The 17,347-nt window shown below is 52.7% G+C and overlaps 1 long non-coding RNA gene across 4 annotated transcripts in view; it reads right to left on the minus strand.

Annotated features, from left to right (window-relative positions):
* Positions 1–17,147, minus strand: part of LOC119514419 — a 56,794-nt gene extending 39,647 nt beyond the window's left edge. For 2 of the 4 annotated variants that reach the window (XR_005212822.1, XR_005212821.1), the window contains exons 1-3: positions 16,840–17,147; positions 16,128–16,502; positions 2,477–2,605 (exon numbers count right to left, since the gene is read on the minus strand). This is a non-coding gene — a long non-coding RNA (uncharacterized LOC119514419). Of the gene's footprint in view, positions 1–2,476; positions 2,606–3,260; positions 3,353–10,851; positions 10,917–16,127; positions 16,503–16,839 lie in introns of all 4 variants that reach the window. The other 2 variants (XR_005212823.1, XR_005212824.1) reach the window with 2 other exon arrangements.
* Between the last annotated feature and the right edge of the window lie 200 nt (positions 17,148–17,347).

Consider the following 17,347-nt stretch of genomic DNA (forward strand, 5'->3'; position numbering starts at 1 on the left):
ATGCAGACATCTTAGCTACAAAATGCCCTTGCAGCATAGCCTCGTCAGTGTATCAGCCTTTTAAAGGCCAGGCTAACCACACAGAGGCCATGGGCAGGAATCCCAGACTGGCTCAGTCCAGGGTATTGACATTTGCAATTAAGCAGAGCCTCTGGTTGCCATTAATCTCTCTTGGCCTCATCGCCTGTCTCCACCAACTTGAGGCAAAAGACCCTCCCTCTTCTAGGGGGATGATAATTAATAGTAATTTCAATCTTGCTGGGCTGCAGTCACTACAAGGTAATTGAGTCTGGATATAGTAATACTGAAATTTGCATGGAGAAGATAATGGAACTTGGGGTATAGACCCCATATAGGGCCTTAAGCTAGGGTGACCCACCATCCACTTTGCCAGAGCAATTTGCACTTGCTGTCCTAATATAATTATGAATAGTTCCCCTTCCACTCTCAAAAGGGTCCCCATTTAGATAACGTTATGGTTACCCCTGTTTTAGCAGAAGTACACAAGAGCAATGCTTTCCTCTCCTGTCGTGCAGCTCACCTGGAGCCAGGTGGAGCCTCCAAGTCAGCAGCCTGGGAAGACCCCCACATTGCACAGGTTCCCTTCCTGCTTGTGCCAGCTTTAAAGCCAAGGAACAAAAAAATCCTTCTTGTTATGCAGTGATGGAGAGGGGCAGTTGGGAGCCCACGATGTGAGTTTTCCCTTAGTTTTGGTTCTTCAGCTGCCCATCGCCTCTCTGAGGTTCTCATCCTGAGTCTACTTGTGCCCATTCTCTGTTGCTTCCCGCCCCCCACCCCCAGATCTACGGGGTAACAGCTTAATTGCTCTAGAAAAAAATATCTTTTAAAACTTTGCATTGAATTTATTTATATGACTGCCTATCCCTTTACATAAAGACTTAACTGTGGTTGTGCAGGGTTTGTGTGTGTTTGGGTGTATGTGCACACGTGTACTCTTTTCTTTTTCTTTTCTTTGTTAGTTCAACTTTCCTTTCCACTCTCTTTGAACCTCCACTCACAACCACTGGGCACCCTTGTTAACAATGTGCGTATGTATGTATATATATAGGATCCTTCCCTATTTTTCTTTGCAACCATCTAATCTTGTATTAACATACATATACATACATACACACACATGGATGTGCAATTTTTATATACAGCCACAAATAAAAACTTATATAATAAATACACTTATTATTCAAATAAAGGTGCTTTTTGTCATTGTTTTACACAAAATGATATTGTTTCCTACATCTTGTTGTTCTTACTTAACAATACCTTGGGGAAATCTCTAAGTCTAATTAATTGTTTTCAATAATGTACAGCATCCTGTGGTGTAAATGTACTATAATTTATGTACCCAGAGGCCTAGTGATGGATATCCACTTTTTTCCACAGGAGAAATTTCTTACATTCACCGACATATGAATGTGTCACACTTGATTTGGGGCACCCCCGACTCATATACGATTCAAAATCTTTAAAAGCGTATGACAGTTTGAAGACCATAATCAGCCACCATTTCTCAAGATGTCAGATAGAGCCGGCAATCAAACATTAGGCTCGGCACTGTTTGCACATCGTTCCCTTCATTCCATATAAATTTGGTCACGACGAGCCCTTTCTGGTTTCTCATTTTGCTGTTTGAGTGCAATTCTGGATTGGGGTGACCCATCAGACACTGCTCCCCACACAGGAGGCACATAAGGGCATTCGAAAGAGCTCGGGCTTTGGGATCTGACCTGCGTTCAAATTCTGGCTCCACCAACTTCCAACTTAGGAGTTGGGGGATTTGGATAAATATACACATTCTCTCGGCACCAGTTCTCTCGCCTTTGAAACAGGAGCAGTGACGCCAGCTCCGTAAGGGGGGGGAGTGAGATTACACACGCACAGGTCCCAGCACCACGAGGCCAAACCCCAGCATCTCGTCATAAATCATGTTGAAGTTTGAAGGCAAAAAGTCCAAATCAATCAATAGTGATGTGCAGGGCAGACAGCTGAAGTCTGATGAGCAAACAGAAACAGCTTGTTTGCAGAGTAATTGGATGCCCTGCCTTTGTTGACAGAGCTGCGAGTGCACCGAGTTGCTTTAAGGTGTCCTGGGATGGGCCTGTCACAGGGGCCCCCGGTCAGCACAGAGGCAAGGCTGGGAGCTGCCGGAGCCCAGGTGTGCACTCGGGAGGAGGAGTCTGCTGGAGACAGCCAGGACTTGAGGAAGGAATCCGGGGGTCAGGGGGAGGCGACCTCCCAGGCCCTGGCCTCAGGCTGAATGTGGCAGGAGGGGGTGGGTGGGCATTCCCCGGCAAGAGAGCACCCCCCATGCCCCTCACCCCACCTCCAGTCACACTCTGCAGACTCCCATCCACTCATCCAGCCCCAGAAGGAAACAGAAACTGGCGGTGGACCCCACAGCCTCCCTGCCTTCCCTTTTCAGGATGCTGGCAGCAAAAGCGCACAGTGGTCAACGTACCTGGCACCCAAAGCCGAGTTCCGGAGCCAGCACGGAGCCACTGGCCGTGTCTAATGCCATGCTGTGGCCAAGGCAGGCTGCAGCGGCATCTGGGAAAGAGTCCATGAAGCATTCTTGAAGTCCGTGTCCCTGGGAAATTTGGGAACGGTGGATGACTTAGGGCTGGGAAACAAGGGAGTCCCCTCACCACCCCCACCACCCCCACCCCCAGATTTCCTACTACTATGAGTCAGCCTTTGGCCTCAAAACCAGCTTTCATTATCCAAAGACACTGAGCAACTACGTTTACGAGAATGCTAATTTCCTTCCTCCCCACAGCCTTCTCTGAGTCACTTCCCCAAATGTCCCTCATCCAGGACCCCCAGTGACTCATCAGCGTCACCCAGAACCTGACAAAGGCCCTCGAGGATGCACAGCTTACCCAGGACGCTGAGCTATTCCCTAGCCTCCCCACCTCTGCTGAGCATGGCGCCGCGCACACAGTAGGTGCTTTACGTGGATTGTGGATCTGGTGAATCACTGGGTGAAAGTAATTCATGGGCGATAGATGGGGAGAAACTGGGCACCAGCAGCGGCCCGGGCTGGGGAAAGAGTGAAGTGCCAGCCCCACTCCCAGCGTGAGTCTGCACTCAGCGTCCCCCCAGGGAGGTGGGAGACCATCGCTATTAATTACCCAGCCCCGGGCTTCATTCATTCATTCAAATCTCCAAAAAGGGAGTCGTGTTAATGGCCAGGCAAGCTGCTCTTTCTCCTCAAGGTAAGAAGATTTATGGCCCAAACTTACATTTTATCGTGCACAACCGAATAAAAATGATCGATTTCCCTGCCCACCTTACAGCATCCTTCCACAGTTATTAAAGTCTCCAAAAATGTTTTCTTAAAAAAAAAAAAAAAGGTTAAAAGAAAGAGAGGAGGAGAGAGAGCAATTCAAGAGGAGACCGGGAAGTGCCAACTGCTGGGGATTATCCGTCTTGTCAGCTCCGGACCACAGAACCTTGATGTCACCGGATTTTCTGCTCATATCCAAATTTACAATTTGCTAGCCAAGGAGATGGAAATGCCAAGCCTCCCCCTTGGAGGTGAATGCTGGGATGTTCTTAAAGGGCCCAAGAGAGGTGAGGACCCTGGCTCCAAAAGCCCTTAAAAGGCACCAAGCCTGCCCCTGGGCTCTTAGCAATTTTCTCTGAGTTGGGAAAACCTGGCCTCTGCGGCAGGGTGATGGATTTCAATTCTAGGGCCCCAAACACATTCAGCTAAGAGCCCCTTTACTCTTTGCTCGCGATGAACGAGCAGGCCGAGAGGCCGGAAATCCACCTGCATGAGAAAGTGGGCTCAGCCGCAGGTGGGGGCATGCACCAGAGGCGAGGGAAGTGTTTCTAAAGAGCCAACCACCAGGCCCTGTACAAGCACCAATTAGCACCCAAGCAAGCGGATGGGCAATTTCACATCATTCATCTGTTTGTCCTAGTTGGTCCCCAAAACTTCTGTTTTGCCATTTTGGTAATTTAATTTTACTAAATGCCAAGTAATACAATTGTATCACTCCCATCTCCCAGGCATCTTGTGAACACCTTTTGGACAAAAGTAAGTTTCCTCTTGTCTCTGTCTCCCACGCACACACTGGCACCCAGGCTGCTTCTACTGCAGCTCATTTTCTTGAGAGTGGCAAAGCTGGGTTTTAAAATCCCATAATTCAGAATTGGTTTCTAGGCCCATCTGGCCTCTCTCCACACGGACACTAATTAGTTAGGTCCTGCCTGTGTTTCTGGGAGAACCTAGCCATTTTCCTTTGAAGGAACCCCAGTTCATCCTCAGGCAATCCAATTCTGACCTCTGAGGGTCTCCCACACTGCAGATGGGGCCATGGGTCTCTGCAGCTTGTTGGGGGGCCAGGCCTCCCCCGAAGGCTCCTTCCATCCCTCCGGGTTTTTCGAGTGTGTGAGAGCCACACATTGTCCTGTCAGGGAGCATTTTCCTGGCATGGCCTGGAACACGGCCATGAATCTGTCTCGGGCCATTTGACTCTGACTCCCAATGCCAACCTTAACAGACACTTCCATCGGGCCCGACGCACCAACAATCTAGAAGCCATTAGCCAGGCAATATTAGACCTCCCCGACTCTGCCTCCTCTGTGGAATACAGAGGAGAAGAAGGGAAGGAGAGAGGAGAGGGGAGGAGCAGGGGCTGGGGAGGAGGTGGAGAGGGGGGCTGGGTGGGAGACAGATGCTCAACACTGGGCCCAATCAGGGGCACCAGCACCACACCGGGACCCCCAGCCAGGTCCTACCCCAGACCTGAGGTAAGATGGAGCAGCCAGCCCAGCAGGAGGAGGCCAAGGCTGGCATGTCTGGAGCCGGGGCAGCAGCTCAGGGCTCAGAACCCTAAGAATATCGGTTCTGCCTTCTCTGAGATGCCTTCTAGAAGAGGCACCCTGGAGTGGGCTGGGCACTTCCCCAGATAGCTGGCCTTTGGGCAACCGAGTCTGAATCCCCACCCAGAGCACATGGCCTAGGGAGCCCAATCCTGAGTCTGGATCCTCCATATCTTATAGGAATAAATGATGATGATGATGACGATGATGATGACAAGGGTGACAGCTAGCAATATTTTGGCGCACACTGTGTATCACATACTATCTAAATGTTTCACACATAATAAGGTATCCAACCCTCATGACAACCTCATGAGGTAGACATTACTCTTATACCCACTTTACATATGGGGAAACTGAGGCACAGGGCCTCAGATCACACAGTAGGTAAGTGGTGGAGCCTGGTTTCAACTAGTCTGCTTGACTCCCGTATCTGGCTCTTAGCTGCTACGTTACAATGCCTCTCAAAGTTGCCAATGTCCAGAGGCCCAAGTCTAGAGACTGGGGACACCCGGCCCAGAGCAGGCAGGCTTCCCGGCTCACTGCTGGCCGCCGCTGCGGACGAGCCCTGCCCAGCAGGCAGAGGAAAGCGGCTTGCCCAGAGAGCCCCGCTTGGTCCATAGAGAGTAAAATGAAACTCTCTATTCAGTCTAGAAACAATAGCTGCTTCCTTAGGGCCCCTTAGACCATTTGTCTTTTCAGGTCCAAGACTTTCCACCTCTGAGGTTCCTGGGGAAGAGGGTCTTGGCTGTAGCTGCCCTTAGCATGTGCCAAACAGCTGTGCCAAAGGGACTGGTCTCTGAGTCCCTGATGTGCCTTTCTCACACAGGAGAGATGGATGGAGTAGAATGGGAAGGGAGGGATGGGATGGGATGGGACAGGATGGGATGGAAAGGGATTTAAGGGGTGGGTTGGGATGGGATGGGATTTGAGGGATGGGATGAGACAAGATGGGTTGGAATGGCATGGATGGTGCGTTCTTTTCCTAGGCTGCCAAAACAAATAGCCACAAACTGGGTGTCTTAAAATAAGAGAAATTTATTCTGTAAAGAGATGGGAAGGGAAAGAGAGTCTTCTTAGTTAAATTATCCATATGCTTCAATTTCCCTTTCTTACCAGAAAATTATAGTTATTAAAAAGAAACACCCTCCCATCCTAACACCTGCAGGGTAGCAATGAATCTAACAGCCAGTTATCCAATGCCGTTGGCCCAGGATTGAAAAGCTTCATTAGGGTTATTCAAGTACCAGCACCCCCAGAATCTGGCTCTAGACATCTCTTCTCATGCTTTGCCCTCCCTGCCTTGAGTCCCAGCCTACCTGGAGTCCCCGATCCTTTAAGGCCCAGCTCAAACCTACCTCTAACGGGAAACCATCTCTGACTACATCTTTTCTTTCTCTGTTTAGAATTTGTCACCCTCTTGAACACTTGCTATGTGCAAGGCATCGATCTTTAATCTTGTAATCCAGATATATGGCCTATAGACTGCTTTTGTGCTATGGTGATCCTGAAAGAATTTAATTTTTTCAATGTTTAAGAAACAGACTCACATAAAACGATAGAGCATTAACCCTCATTTTACAAATTAGGAAACAGGCTTGGAGAGGCTAAGAAACACGTCCTGCTCCACTTGGCTGGTGAGACAGGGAGCTCGGACCCGGGGCTCCTGCACTAAAATGCAGTTAGCCCTTAGTTCCAGTTCTTGCTGTCTTAGTTCCAGTTCTCCCAAAAGCAGACCTGTGGGCAAGGATTTGAGTGCAAGTTGTTTATTTGGGAGGTAGTCTCAGGAAGCACTGTGAGGGGGTAAAGAAATCCAGAAAGTGAAGGAGGGAGGGCCAATTTATAAGCAGGGGACTGCTGCAGGGCACTGGGGGCCCAGCCCCTCACGGGGTGCCGGTAGAGGCTGCAGACCATGCAGCAAGCTGGGGGCTTTCTGCACAAGCTCCTGTCCCTCAGGGCTGAGAGCCCCTCTGTGGAGGGTCAAGTACCCAGCACTTCCCGTGTGCCTTGCACACGCAGCACGCAGAGCACACGGAGCGCCCTCCTACAGCTAGAGAATGGCCTCAAGCAGAGAATGGCTGGTGTGAACTGTCCTGGGAGGCCGCGGCAAGTGACCCCCAGATGGCCAGGGAGAGAGGGCCTGGGCCCGGACAGGGTCCACTGAATTCAGCAAATATTTCTATTCCCAATCAGTGGGAACAGAATTGGGTCTCCCAACTTCCTTTCATATCTGCAGCCATTTCTCCACCTCTCTTCTCTCTTTTTGCTGGCAAGCAACCTCTGCTTCAAGTTAGCAGAGGAAAGGCTAAGCCTCCCCCCAGCTACCCCCCACCCCAGGGATAGTCATTGTCATGGGGGATTTGAAAGAGCACTGGGGAAAAGTGGGACGCCCAAATGGCCTGTGGTGGTGGTGCGGGGGTGACATTTGGGGGTCCCCCGTCTATGGCCTCTCACATCACAGCTGCCCACTCCAATCTGAAAAGGCCTCCTGACATGTGCTCCCTGCTTCCTCAACCCTTCCCTCCAGGCACCTGGAGAGGGACTGAGGATTAAGCAGATCCCAAACCCCACCTCCAGGACCCCCAGTGGAGGCGGAGACGGGCTGCGGGGGAGCTGCCGAGCTTGGCAGCCTGAGTGACAGGTGCGGGACACTGATTACGTGCTTCAACTTGGCGGGCCTGGGCTGGGGGACCTGATCAGCCCCTGGGGAGGGTGGTGGGCACGGGCGACAGCGCCCTCCGCAGCCCCCCGGGCCTGGGAAAGTGAGGCCGGAGGCAGGCCCCATTTCCTCACCCAAAATACCACTGTTAGGGGAGGCTTGCCGGAGGGAACCGCCTTTTCCCCACCCCCTTATCTTGCCCGGACACTCCCCATTGCCAGTGCAACTCCCATTACCACCAGTGCGCATACATTGTTGCCAGACACCGTTACCGGAGCAACTCTTGCCCCTTTTCAATCAACCTCCGCGCCCTCTCAGAACCAATCCAAGCCTTTAACCCTTACAGCTACCCCGCCCTCTAAACCGCCCGATATAAGCTTGTACTCTCCCCTAATAAAGCTCTCTCTCTCTTGGCTTCTTCACCCTAAAAGAACCGTGTCCCGCCTGTTCCTTTCTCGCCGCCCTCCATACTTTGCACGCCACCCCGCCGGGGACCTGGCCAAGTCCCCCGCCTCGCCCTCGCCTCCGGGAAAGAGCCCCCGCCGCCGGTACCCTCCGAGCAATCCTGGGAGCCTAGGATTTAGCAACCGGCCGCCACCCCCCCCCCCAGACGAATCAACTGCAACCGCAACTGGCGCCCAACGTGGGGCCCCTGGAATTAAAAGTCCTCTCCACGCAGCGGTCCAGTAAAACCACCCGCTCGCCCGGACGCCTCTCCAGCTCCCCTTCTCCTCGCCTGCAAAAATTGTCCAGCTTGTAAGAAAACAAACGGATGCTATTTTCTCCTCGTTCGTGCAAGTCCAGTACCAGCGACTCGCCACCTCTGACGCTCCCTACTCCGAGATGACAACCAACCCTCCGCGACCTCACAGCCACCGGTCAACCCGCCGACCACAAGGCCCTTCTCGATCGCCTAAACATCGCACCAACCTCGAGCTCCAGCTTCTCTGAACCTCCAACTTTAAACCCCCCACCCTCGTCCATCCCGCAAGCAGCAAGGCCCCTGTCAAGCGCCCGGGCGCCACACCAACGCCGAGCTCCAGCCTCGCTGAGCCACCGTCAACCCCTTTTTCCCCTCCCCGGCCTCCCCCTTCCCTCATCCCTTAGCGGGCCTCTCCGGTAAGCTTCTTCCTTTAATTAGAAAAGAAGGGGGAAATGCGGGACACTGATTACGTGCTTCAACTTGGCGGGCCTGGGCTGGGGGACCTGATCAGCCCCTGGGGAGGGTGGTGGGCACGGGCGACAGTGCCCTCCGCAGCCCCCCGGGCCTGGGAAAGTGAGGCCGGAGGTAGGCCCCATTTCCTCACCCAAAATACCACTGTTAGGGGAGGCTTGCCGGAGGGAACCGCCTTTTCCCCACCCCCTTATCTTGCCCGGACACTCCCCGTTGCCAGTGCAACTCCCATTACCACCAGTGCGCATACATTGTTGCCAGACACCGTTACCGGAGCAACTCTCGCCCCTTTTCAATCAACCTCCGCGCCCTCTCAGAACCAATCCAAGCCTTTAACCCCTACAGCTACCCCGCCCTCTAAACCGCCCGATATAAGCTTGTACTCTCCCCTAATAAAGCTCTCTCTCTCTTGGCTTCTTCACCCTAAAAGAAACGTGTCCCGCCTGTTCCTTTCTCGCCGCCCTCCATACTTTGCACGCCACCCCGCCAGGGACCTGGCCAAGTCCCCCGCCTCGCCCTCGCCTCCGGGAAAGAGCCCCCGCCGCCGGTACCCTCCGAGCAATCCTGGGAGCCTAGGATTTAGCAACCGGCCGCCACCCCCCCCCCTCCAGACGAATCAACTGCAACCGCAACAGGCTCTGAGCGCGGGACCTCACAGGGGGCCCAGGAGCGCCCAGAGCAGACTGCCATAAAGAGGAAACATGAGCGACAACTTTATCTGGTGTTTCACAAACTCCTGACACACTTCTCCCCAGGCAGGTTATGTTCTGAATTTACGAGGAAAACGCACTTGTCATTTTTGCCTCTTGTCCTAGGAGCCAAGCCCACACCTCAGCAGGGGAATATGCACCTCTTGCACTTGACTTGCTTCCCGGGGAGGTAACCTGTGCACAGACTCTCTCTCTGCCCCTCCCTCTCCTTCCCACCCTCTTCCTCCCTCTTCCTCCCTCTTCCCCTCCCACTTTCTCTCTCCATCACACATGCACATGCACGGAAAGCGCCTGAACAAATCAGCGATCCCGGATTCTAGCCTCCCTCTGCTTCCGGCTACAAGCCCTGGAACAATCACGAGTCTCTCCAGGTCTCACCGTTCTCGTCTGTAAAATGAGGATGCTGGGCGGGTGTGGAGTTCCTTTGCAGCTCTGGCTGTCTGTGTCTTGATGACTATAAGGAACCACCAAGCCTGCTCAGCTCCCAATCCAAGGGAGTTAGGGACCCACCATGCCTGGACAACAGGGGAGACTCGATGCCTTCTCCCCACCGTAAGCTTCTCCTCCAAGGAGGCGTTCTCCTCCAACCCGGGACACTGCCCAGCACGGCTGCCATGCTAGGCCTGCTGGTAGGAACCAAGGGAGTGAGTAGGGGGTGAGTGGCATCTTGCTTTGCCCCTTTTTTGCTACAGGGATCCACCTACATGGCATAAGGAAGAACATCAACCCTCTGCATATTCAGCATATGTGTGTGTGTCCCCCGTAACCATGCACCTTTAATGGCTTTGGGATAGACAAGGCGAAGCTGGAAGGAGCAGTTCCCTTCCTCCCCCTCTTGCCTATGATGCTGTGGGGAGCTGCTTCTCAGGACCCTGGAGGTCTTTTTATTTTATTTTATTTTTTCATGGAAGGGCTTGTTGGTAGGGCCCTACCCTCCTGACTCTCCTAGACAGAAGGCGTACAGAAAAGGGTTTCTAGTTTCTAGGAGGCAGATGCCTGCAGCCAGTTGCCTGGCCCTCAAGGACTGGGCTCAGATGTCCAGCCAGGTGGAGGAACATGCCCAGAGAACAGCAGTGAGCTGAGCCTCCGAGAGCCCACCCGGGTCCAGCCCACCAAGGGACGTGCTCATCCAAGAAGGGACCACCACTTGGCGTTGGTAGTATTTGGTTCCGGCTTGCTCAGATTACGAAGCCCTGTGGGAGCCCTTTGCTTTTGCAAAGCGCATGTGGAACTTCTCGCCTGTTAGCACTCCCAAGCATTGCCGCTAAGTGAATGATTATCACCACAGCTGGGTGGGGAAACTGAGGCTCCGAGAGAAGAGCTCGCACAGCAAAGCATCAGCTGGCTCATGCCTCCGAAATCTCACTCCTTGCCAAGTCCTTGGATATCCAAGGCAGGAACAGAATGGGGAGGGGGTCTGCAGGGGCAGGTAGGGAGGGACAGAAGGCAGCAGAGCTCACCGCACTTCCCCAGGGCTGGGGCAAATCGGTTCCTTTAACCAAGAGGGCTTGTGGCCAGCAGATCACTGAAAATAGAAGACAGAGGTTTCAAAATAGATAAAGAAAAGAATAAGGCAGGGGGGGGCACATGATTCAAAATCCCCACTCCAGGAACCTGGGTCCAGCAGCCCCCACCCCATTCCTCACACCTTCCCTTTTATGTCTACGTTCAATCATCTTTTCCCATTCACTTCGCCTCTTCCATTTTTATCTTACACTGCCCGTGAAAATTGGTGTGAAATAAAAAGGCAACTCTGCCTACAGATGTAATCAATTGATTTGGCAGGCAGCCTGAGGGCACCCAGGAAGAGGGGAGCCAGTTCCCAGTGTGGACATTTCCCTCCGTTCATTTCCTCTACCCCTCCCCGCCCGCCTCTCAGCTCCACTCCTTTTATTTTTCTGTCTCTTTCTTTTCAGCCTGGCTTTGATCTTTGTATTATTTTCTGCTTTGCATTTAATGGAAATAAACCAATCTATGGTTTTTTTCTCACCCCTTTATTACTTTTTTTTTTTTTTTTTGATAGGAGAGGCAGCAGAGGAGAAGGTGTCTGTCATTCTCCCACATCTGCAGGAGGCTGGGGGGCACCCAGCGCCCCCAGGGGCTTGGCCAATCTTTCTGGGCAGGTGGGATCCAGTTCAAGATCTGGGAAGACCCCAGCCCCCTAACCCCCCAGAGATGCCCCCAGATAGGACATGGGTCTATAAACCAGTCCTAGAATGGAAGCTCGCCCCATCATCCAGAAAGGAGGAAATGTCCTGCTGCTGGAGAATTGTCTATTTTCACTCATTAATTCATTCACTTAAAATATATTTATTAAGCATTGCCATGGGCCAGGCACTGGAGATATAGAAACGAACAAAACTGTCACAAATCCTGCCCAAGTGCACTGCCTGACACTCAGGAGGGTCTCCATAAACAGAGGCCACTAATGATTATTATTATTCTGGAAGTTTCTATTCTAATGCAAGGTAATTTAAAATGTTCAGTAAATGTTCGTTTCCTCCCTTCTAGAGTATAGAGAGACTATCATCGTATAATATCTGTTTTTCGGTCTTTATTGTCTTAATACAAGATAGGATGAAGGAGTGAAACAAAAATTGTTTGCTCAGGGCTGTTTATAATCACAAACAAACTTACAATTAAAAAGTGTGATAAGTAATGAGAAGAGACAGCACAGGGTGCTACGAGGAGACTTCATTTAGAAAGGCTGGGCTGGGCGTGGGGGTGGCTGTGGAGATACTTTAAAGAGGCAGCATTTAATCCAAGGGTTCTCAAAGTGGGGTCCCTGCGGCTGCCGAGATGCAGCAGCAGAACCACGGAACCTGCTAGAAATAGAAATTCTTGGGCCACCCCAGAGCCATGGAATCAGAAACTCTGTGGCCGAAACCCCCATCTGAGTTGAGGAAACCCCCCGGCTGCCCCTGAGGCTCACTCAGATGTGAGGAGGGCTGATGGGAGCTAAGACGAGAAGCGTGAGCTGGGCTGGCCAAGGGATGGGGACAAAAACTTCCCAGGCACGAACCAGGGCCCCGAGGCAGCTGGCAAGGGCCAGAGAGGGTTGGAAAGTCAGACCTGCAATGCCTTGGAGACTAGCGGAGAGAGTGTGGATTTTCTCCTAAGTCCCCCAGGCGCCCCTGGAAGGGTTCTGAGCAGCGGAACGACTTCAAATGATGCTGAGGTCATGGAATCCTGTTTACATCTGGGTCTGGGGGTGGGAGCTGAGGTTTAAACCACCACCTCCCGCAGCCTGGCTTCCGGGGTCCCCAAGTCCCTGACCCCTCCCCACCTTCGCCTGCCCCTAAGGACAGGGCGCCCTCGTGGGGTTGCCGGGGGGGCGGTGCGGGAGGTGCCGGACACAACTCTTCATTCTATGCCTTTTGCTACCTAACAGGATTTTCTAACTGTCCACATACATTATTTGTATCTTTTTACACATGCCAATAGGTGTCAGTGGAGCTGTGGAACCTTACGTTATTTTTCTTTCTGCTCTACACATTCCTGTATCATGAGAAATAAAAGCAAAACATTTCCATCAAGCTAATATTTATCAAATATCAACGGTGTCAGGTCTTAGGTGCTTTTGTTCTTCATTCATTCAACAACTATCCATTGAGCACCTGTATGTCCTGGAGCTGTGCGGGCCCAGAGATACAGAGAGAAAAAGAGGCCAAAGCTCTGCCTTCGCCAACGGGAGCTGGACCAGTGCGCACATTTAAAAAAAGAAAACTGTGTCAGTTTGTAAGGTAGGAGGGACAGGGCATGATTGGGTGGGTGGTCAGGGAAAGCCTGAGAAATAAGAGCTGGGCAGAGGCCAGAGGGGGATGAGGGGGTCAGCAGGTCAGCAGGGCAGGGAGGGGAGGGTGGACCCCAAAAGAGGAAACAGCAAATCTTAGGGTGAGCCCTGGTCCAAGAAAGAGCAATGAAGACGGGTGGCTTAAGATGGCGGGGAGAAGAGGGCCGAGATGGGATGCGGTGGGGCAGAGGGCAAGGGGCCTTGGGGGCCACTGGGTAGGTTTTGGCTTTTACAGCAAGTGACATGGGGGCCCGTGGACGTGGGGAGTGACATAGTCTGATGTGTGCATGTGTGTGTGTGATCTAACATTTTGAAAGCTCACTCTGGCTGGGAGGACTGGGGAGAAAGAGCTGCGGGCAGCAGTACAGTCCCAGTAACATTTCAGTCAGGCTGGTGGGGACACCTCAAGCCGAAAGCTCCCCTTAAGTGTTCCCCACATCCCAAAGGAACGGGTCTACACCAGCATCTCCCTCCTGTCCCCGCCTCCCCCAGAGCTCAGTCACTGGCTGGCAGAAGTCTAGAGGACACACAACTTCCGTTTAACCCAGTGGCCGATGACAGAGGCAGCCTCGGATGGCGTCACCAGGCTCCCTGTAACAGGAGACACGAGTGGAGTGTTTTTCATGGGCACCACAGCTTATCAGCCATTTAAGGGGAGATACCAAGTAGGCAGTTGGATATATGAGTCAGTAGTTCAATGTGAGGTCCAAGCCAGAGATAAAAATTTAAGAGTCTTCAGCTTATAAACGGTATTCAAAGCCCCAAGAATAGATGAGATCACAAAAAGAGTATGTGTAGCTGGCAAAGAGGACTAAGTCCTGCGGCGCACCTGTATCTAAAGTTTGCAAGGTGAGGACAAGCTGGCAATGGCAGCCAAAGAAGGAGGAGGGAAAGTAAGAGTCTCTGATGTCCTAGAAATCAAGGAAAGAAAGTGTTTCAAAGAGGACAGAGGATTACCTCTCAGAATATGGCCAAGTGCCATTTATTTGGCATCCTTCCCAGGCCAGGCAATTTGCTGAGGACGTCACGTCCATCCTCTCACTCAGCTTGTCTTCGCATCTGTAGAGGATGCTGGGGTAGCGCTGCCTAGACCCCCTCCACCCACCACGTGGCTGCTGGGAGCGTTGACTGCTGATACCCTAAGTTGCAACCCTTCCCAGGGGAGGCCTGCACCCAGGGACTGGTCGAAGCAGGGATGCAAGCACCTGGCCTCCTTGCCTCCATGCAGAACTTCTCAAAAGGGCCACCCCAGCTTCAGAGCTGCTAGTGGGATCGGCTGAGGCCTCTGCTGCAGCGACATTGCAAAGTAACGTCTCTCCGTGCCCAATCCTGCTTCCTTCACTTTCTCACAGAGCACTCCCCAAGAAACCTCCTGCAGGCAAATCTCTGCCCCGAGTTTGTTTCCTAAGACAAGCCCTTTACAGTATCCAACCTTTAGCCAGAATCCGCATGGGGGTGGGAAGGAGGAGCCACTTCAAAGTTTGGTTGGATGCTTTTGTGGGAAATAGGAGATCACAGGTTCCCTAACTGCCCTATTTTAAATTGTGGGCTGCCTCACCCCCTCCTGATACTCCTGATCCCCCAACCCTGATCTGCTTTTCCTTCTTTCTATGCACCAATCACCTTCCAACCTACTATATAATTTCGTTAAGTATTTGTCTACTATTTATTATTTGTCTTCCTTCTTTCCTAGAATGTCAGCTCCCTGGCAGCAGGGATGGATATCCATTTTGATTGCCAATGGACCCCAAGAGCCTAGAGCAGTGCCTGCCACACGTGGGTGACAACATATCCTGTTGAACAAATTCACAAGTGAGTTTTCCTTAAAGATTTTGTAGACCGCCTCTCCCCTCCTTGACTGGTGTCCACCATCCCACATGGACAGAATAAACCATACCCCCGAATGCACAAGGCAGCATGGGAGGTAGTGAATTAACATTGGACCAGGATTTAGAGACTGAGAGTCCATTCCTTGAGGCCTCTGTCTCCTCATCTGTCGGGTGGGCTGCCACCGATGGTAGGTCCACAAGGAGTCATTGGACCCTTCTGGTCATAAGATCGGCCCCACTGATGGAGCCCATGTTCCACCGGGATGCTGAGGGCCTGTTTCAGTGGGACCATCAACATCTGGGGGTGCTGAGAGAGGCGGGTTCTTTCAGAATGGTACCAGCCAAACCTCCATAGATTGAGGACAAGACATTAGACCCAACTCTGCCCCAAAAGGAGAAGCACATTGTGAGATTCCTGTGCAAATGGCTAAAGTCAGCTGGGGGAGAGGGCCGGGGAGATTATCTTTCAGAGAACGCAGAGTAAAGTAACTTGAAAAACATTACAGAGCAGCATGTGCCGATCAGTTTAGCCTAGGCAGGAGCCCTAAGCATGAGCAGATGCACGGAGGAAAGTTATGCTGGGCCTCAGCAAAGAGGGCTTCCTGGAGGAAGCAAGATTTCAGACTGGCTTAAAAGGTCCGCACCAACCAGACAGACAAAGAGAAACGACTCAGGCATTCTTTGAGGTTTGATAGCACAGGCTTTTGACTGAGAGCCCTGACTTTGCCATTTTCCAGCACTGTGACCTGGCCAAATTTCCCCAGGGAAACCTCTGGGAATCTCAGAGTCATTCTCGGTACAGTGGGAAGCTGGAGTGAGACTGTATGTTTGGAAACGCTTTGTAATCTCCAAAGCAGTGGTTCCCAGACTCTGAGATCTCACATGAGACAAATTTCCAAAAAATCTGAGACTGACCTAGGGATTCCTACTTTCTATTTTGCCACGTCAGGATGTTAAAACATGCACAAGCCACTAACCATGATATCATAGCAAAGGAACACACTTTATTCCAAAAATGAAGGAACGCCAATAGCTCAGAATAAGAGTCTTCTAATTTGAGAGAGAGAGAGAGAGAGGGAGGGATAGAGAAAGTCAGCCTGGAGGAAAAACTCACCAGCTTGGCCTCGTTCTTCTCATCTCACCACGGACCAGTGAAGTTTTTCCATGAACACCATGAAATGAGATCATTGGAATGGTGCATCAGGGTAAACAAAGGAAGTTGCCCACAGCTGGGGGTGCAAGTACAGAGCTCCAGGCTCCCCGGGGGCTGGGAGAATCAAAGTCTCCAGCCCACCTGCTGTGCGGTGCAGATTCCTGCTGGAGGGAGGCTCCCAGGGAGGGGTGGCTCCCGCAAAGGCACAAGTAGGGACCCAGTCAGCAGTGACTGCAGCAAACATACCTGTGATTCTTACTGTGCACCAAGCCCTATTCTAGGGGTTTCCTCAACTTGAACCCATCTGTTGCTCCCAGCAGCCATGGGAGAGAGGACCTGTTATCATCCCCATTTTACAGATCAGGAAACTGAGGCACAGAGGTGCCAGTCATTTCCCCAAATCTCACTGTGAGCGGCAGAAGCAGGGTATGCCTTGCTTCAGGGTGTGGATTCTGAGACCCCTCCTTGCAGGGCCACGAGGGAGGGGGGCAGGTTGAGCGGCTCGTGCACAGGGGGCTTTCCACCCACCCCAGTCCAAGCTGGGATGTGGGCGGGTCAGCTCCGAGGCTGCAAAGCTGCGGCCCAGTATCAGGGCCCCTCCCGCCCTCCTCGCCCCCTCCCATCTCTCGCCCCTGCCAGAGAACCAGAGAATTCCGCCTCCCCTCCCTCTCACCTTCCTCCCTGCTTCACATTCATTCCCCACTCAACCGTCATCAAAATGCCGAATTGCTGAGGTCCCCATAGCAACGGCTCTGATGCCAGAACCACAATTAGGAGCCTGGCTGCGCGGTGAGGCCCGGAGGGGTCTGCGAGAAAACAAACAGCAGAGGGACCCGGCCCCAAGCGACAAGCCCGTGGGGGTTTGCAGGGGCTGGTTTGGAGGAAAGCAAAACGCAGCGGAAAGTCTCCCGTATCCGGCTGAGTAATCGCGGTTGTAAAAGCCACACGGGGAGGAACCGAGTCGAGCCGGGAGGCGGCGGCGACGGGGCGGCGACCCGGCCCTGGTGCGCGCGGCCGAGACGGAACCGTCAACCCCTTCCTTCCGGGGACGCGCCCCGCTCAGGGCCGCCCGCTCCCCCTTCTCGGAGACGCCGACCCGTGCCAGGCACCCTCGCGGCCCGGGTGCTACGAGCCTGAAGCGGGCGCCCTCCGAGGAGCGGACCCAGGGCCTGCAGGCCGCG

Source organism: Choloepus didactylus, chromosome 18, assembly GCF_015220235.1.
Source record: "Choloepus didactylus isolate mChoDid1 chromosome 18, mChoDid1.pri, whole genome shotgun sequence".
Classification (NCBI taxonomy): Eukaryota; Metazoa; Chordata; class Mammalia; order Pilosa; family Megalonychidae; genus Choloepus; species Choloepus didactylus.